The sequence below is a fragment of the Tachyglossus aculeatus genome, chromosome 5 (genome assembly GCF_015852505.1).
Source record: "Tachyglossus aculeatus isolate mTacAcu1 chromosome 5, mTacAcu1.pri, whole genome shotgun sequence".
NCBI lineage: Eukaryota > Metazoa > Chordata > Mammalia > Monotremata > Tachyglossidae > Tachyglossus > Tachyglossus aculeatus.
Window position 1 is genome coordinate 74,378,976 of NC_052070.1, and position 5,149 is coordinate 74,384,124.

Consider the following 5,149-nt stretch of genomic DNA (forward strand, 5'->3'; position numbering starts at 1 on the left):
TAATATAATGTTTTGCACATAGTAAGTGCAACATTGATAATACCTCAGCTAGGGTCAAAATAGAGATTGACTTTTATGGCAGGGGGTAAAATTTAAATTAGATTTACAGCCCCTGTCTTGAGTGATACATATCTAGCAGTCTGGAGTGGTTTGAATGCAGAGTTTGTGTCTAGAAACTGGGGGATGGACTACATGACCTCTGCTCAATTCTCTTCATCTTTTTCTAATCCATCCCGACTCCTCCTCCTAATGATCCCCTTTCCATCATAAAATCCAAACTGAAAGGCAAACAAAAAGGGAGAGCAAATGTATTTAGTATCTTTTAGTGCCCCTGCCTTTTTATGGATTTTCTCTAGTAATGATAATGATGGTATTTTTTAAGTACTTACTATGTGTCAAGCACTGTTCTAAACGTTGGGGTAGATACAAGCTTATTAGGTTGCACATAGTCCATGTCCCACATGGGGCTCTCAGTCTTAATCCCCATTGTATAGATGAGGGAAATGAGGCACAGAGAAGTTAAATGACATGCCCAAAGTCACACAGCAGACAAGTGGTTGAGCATAATTAGAACCCAGGTCCTTCTGACTCCTAGGCCCATGCTCTATCCACTAGGCCATCCCCTGATTTCTCTTAGATCCTGGACACAAAGGCCTGCACTTATTTTAGAGCTGATCTAAATATTCATCTATAGAGATCAGCCTGGAAAATACTAAGTTTTATATATCATAATATATACATGGTATAATATCAAATAAGTATCTATCTGTCAATCGAGTACAGACCACTCAGTAAATACCACTGATTGAACTATAATGCAGTATTTGGACATCAGTGTAGCTTTCCTATTTGGGATCAAGTTTGAAGGATAAAGAGATGGTAAAGACAGAAGAGATAAGATGGCTGATCCGGGCAGCGGGGTGGAGCAGGAGAGGCAGAGATGGAGAGCAGAAAGAGGTAGACTGGATGGCTTCCTCACTTGACACTAGGAGGAATGGTTGACCCAGACTTTCAGTAGGGAAAGGCACTAGGGGCAGTCCCTTCAAATACACTTCATAACAGTTATAATAATTATGGTATGTATAAAGTGCTTACTATGTGTCAAGCACTGTTCTAAGCACTAGGGTAGATAAAAGATAATCAGAGCAGACACAGCCCCTGTCACACATGAGGATCACAGTCTAAGCAGGGGGGAGAGCGGGTATTGATTCTCCATTTTACAGATGAGGAACATGAGACACCCCATCCCCACCCTCCTGCCCTACTTCCTTCCCCTCCCCACAGCACTTGTATATATTTGTACAGATTTATTACTTTATTTATTTTACTTGTACATATTTACTCCTATTTATTTTGTTAATGATGTGCATATAGCTATAATTCTATTTGTTCTGACGATTTTGACACCTGTCTACATGTTTTGCTTTGTTGTCTGTCTCCCCCTTCTAGACTGTGAGCCCGTTGTTGGGTAGGGACCGTCTCTATATGTTGCCAACTTGTACTTCCCAAGCGCTTAGTACAGTTCTCAGCACACAGTAAGCACTCAATAAATACGATTGAATGAATGAGACACAGAGAAGTTAAGTGGCTTGCCCCAAGTCACACTGCAGGGAAGTGGCAGAGGCAGGATTAGAACCCAGGTCTTGACTCCCAGCTTCATGCTCTTTCCACTAGACCATGCTGCTTCCCCCTATTTTTCATTCCTCCTTCCTTCCCTGTCCCCACATCCATGCACATGTATAAACACCAGTCCTCAGTGAAAAACACTGCTCAGGTGCCTGGGGTCTGAGGCCACAAGACATGCACTTGGCTGGCAAGATTGCCTCTAAATAAGCTGGCCTAAGCCTGCGGGTTTTATTTCTCTTGGATACAACCTTAAATGATTAATGGAATCCAACTGCACAGGATTATTACCTGAGTTTTGTCTAGAGGTGAAATTTTTTGTTGGGAAATATCCTCTCAACTTTACCTCTTTCTGACCATGTTGAGATGTTCAAGACTTATTTATTTCCTGTTGTTAATTAATTAATGATGGTATTTGTTAAGTGCTTACTATATGCCAAACACTGTTCTAAGTGCTGGGGTGGATACAAGGTAATCAGGCTGTCCCACATGGGGCTCATAGTCTTACAGTGCTTGGCACATAGTAAGTGCTTAACAAATACCAATGTTGTTATTATTATTATTATTATTATTATTATTATTATTAATCCCCATTTTACAAATGAGGGAACTGAGGCATAGAAAAGTTAAGTGACTTGCCCAAAGTCACACAGCTGACACCACAGTCCCATTTCCTGGGACAGCAGACTGTTCCTCAGAGCTCTCTGGTCTGCCAGGGATGGGTATTTCCTGGGTCAATCAGTAGGATGAATCACTCCTGAAGAGCACATGAAAAAATCCCTAACGTTAGACTTCCTGGGGTAGGAGCTGAGGGGCCCTGGCTCTTCCAAGGCAATGGCAGTGCTGTTGCTTTTGCTGTGGCTGTTGCTGCGGCTGTTGCAGCTGTTGCCGCAGCTGTGGTGGCTGTAGCAGGAGAAGAAAGAGTGAACCATTTGGATACTGGAGCTTGATGTAAAGAATTCAAATGGGGAGTGCTCCCCAGAGAACTAATGCATCATTATCAACATCATCAATGGCATTTATTGAGCATTTACTGTGTGCAGAGCACTGCACTAAGTACTTGAGAGAGTACATTGTAACACAGTCGGTAGACATATTTCCTGCCCCAAAGAGCTAACAGCCTAAAGGAACAAGAGAATCTTCAGCTATTCTTAAGGCAGGTGGCACTGTGGTATTTAAGTAAATGTGGCATTTGTTAAGTGCTTACTCTATGTAGGCACTGTACCAAGCAAAGAGATCCTAGAAGGAAGTAGGGATCAGGGAAGGAGGGAGAAGGAATCAATCACTCAAAGAATCAATCATTCAGTGGTATTTATTGAGTGCTTACTGTATGCAGAGCACTTTACTAAGCACTTGGGAAAGTACAATACAACAAAGTTGGTAGATGCACTCCCTACCCATAAAGAGCTTATGGTCTAGAGGGAAGAGCAAAAGGGCCAGAGGGTAGGGAGCAGAAGCCATTGGTTAAGCTCTGCCATAGAGAGGGACAGAGCTCTGAGAGGTGGTGTCAGACTGTGGACAGGACGGAGCAGAGGAATCTCAGAGGCACCTGAGAACTCCCACCAACATCCTATTTGGTCTGAGCTGCTAATGTGGGACAGAATGCTTTATAGTTGTGGAGGCAGAGTTGAGATGAGCCTTCTTTTACTCCAAGTTCCTTGAGGTGCTGTGGGGAAGAAGAGCCAGACTTTTCAAGTCAAATGAGGATAGATTATGGTATTGGTGCTCCACCCCCTGGAGACTTTGGAGCAGCAGAGGGCATTGGGCACCTGCCCAGGACCCACTGGAATCTGGGAGCCTGAGATCTCTCTCTCTGAGCTCTGATTCTTGCCCTTAATCCCTGTCAGGGATGAGCCAAGTGCCCTGCTTTCTGGCACTAATTCAACCCCCTCTCTTTCTTCTCAGGGATGCTTCAGGGGTGGGCTTGAATCTGGAAAGACAGGCATAAGTAAACAGAGCAGACTAGTGCCTAATGCTAATGGTCTGAAATGGAAAAGAGGCAGAGAGACTAAGCTGAGAGGAAGGGCTGGTTGGCTGGTGACAGTGAGGGACAGAGGAAATGGGAAGATGCCAAATGAACAGGAACTTCACTGCCCTTAGCGATAATTGGGCTAATTTGGCTGCTCAGTGAACAAGTGACAGCCCAGAAGAATGTGTCTTCTCCTCCTAGAGTGTATATCTGTCCTTCTCTCCCTGTCACTGTGTGGATATAAACAGGGAGATGGAAAGGGAAGTTTTCCTCTGGATCTCTCGGCTTTGATCATCTGCTTCTGTCTTTGGGTCCAAGAAGTGAGGGTCAGCATGGTTGCCATCCAATGCAGTTTGTGAGTCAGTAGGTGGGCCAGAGGGGTGTGAAGTGAGGGTGTGGGTTAATGGGTTGGACTCTGGGGGAGAAACACATTGGTTTTTCAATCATCATTTTTGATGTGATATAGGGATCACTATTGATCTCCTTCCAAACCCACAGATTAACCTCAGAAAGAGAAGGTTCCTTGCCCTGTGAGCCATGCCAGCTGACTTCCTCAAGTGAAGAAGAGCCCACAGCTGATATAAGCACAATCTTTCAAGGAAAGGCGATGCAGTGGAAATTTTTGAGAGCTCCAGTAGAAGCCAGAACTCCATCCCAGGCCTCCTCATTTTTCCTCTTGCCCTCACCTTCCTGCTTCCCTTCCCTCCCTCCTGGTCATGGAAGTCCTCCTTTCTGCATCCCAGAGAAAACCCATCCCAGCCCAAGGTGAGGTTGAAACCTCCCTCATAGGGATGTATGTGTGTGGGTGTCGCGGGGTGGAGCATTTGGCCCTGCCATTGGCAGAGAGAACAAGACTTTTTTAGGTGGCTGGTCTACAAGGAAGAGGTAGAATATTGTAAAGCAGAGGTGATGTGTAGGGCCAGGGGGATGCCGGGAAGCAGAGGGAATAAGTGGGGAGTAAGAGAAGCGGCATGGAGAATTGGATAGAGCACGGGCCTGGGAATCAGAAGGTCATGGGTTCTAGTCCTGGCTCCACCACATGTCTGCTGTGCAACCTTGGGCAAATCAATTGACTTCTCTGGGGCTCAGTTGCCTCATCTGTAAAATGGGGATTGAGAGTGTGAGCCCCAAATGGGACAGGGACTGTGTCTAACCCGATTTGCTTGTATCTACCCCAGTGCTTAGAGCTGTACTTGGCACACAGTAAGTACTTAACATATACCACAGTAATTATTATTAAGGGATGGGATTTCCAATCCAAGGTGTGCGCGCACTCTCTCTCTCTCTCTCTCTCTCTCTCTCTCTCTCTCTCTCTCTCTCTCTCTCTCTCTCTCTCGGCAAGCAGCCACCTGATTGAAACCTTTGAAGGGGAATTGGATGTGGCAAGAAGTGGACCCTTGTCATCTTTAGTGAAATAACAGACTTTGCTTTGGTATTAAAATATTTATTGGATTTAAATAGAAACTACAATGAGGGAAGTGTAGTTTAGAAATGTGGAACAGCTGGGGGAATGGCAGGAACCAGAGGGAACTTGACACTCGTTTGTATCTTTCATGC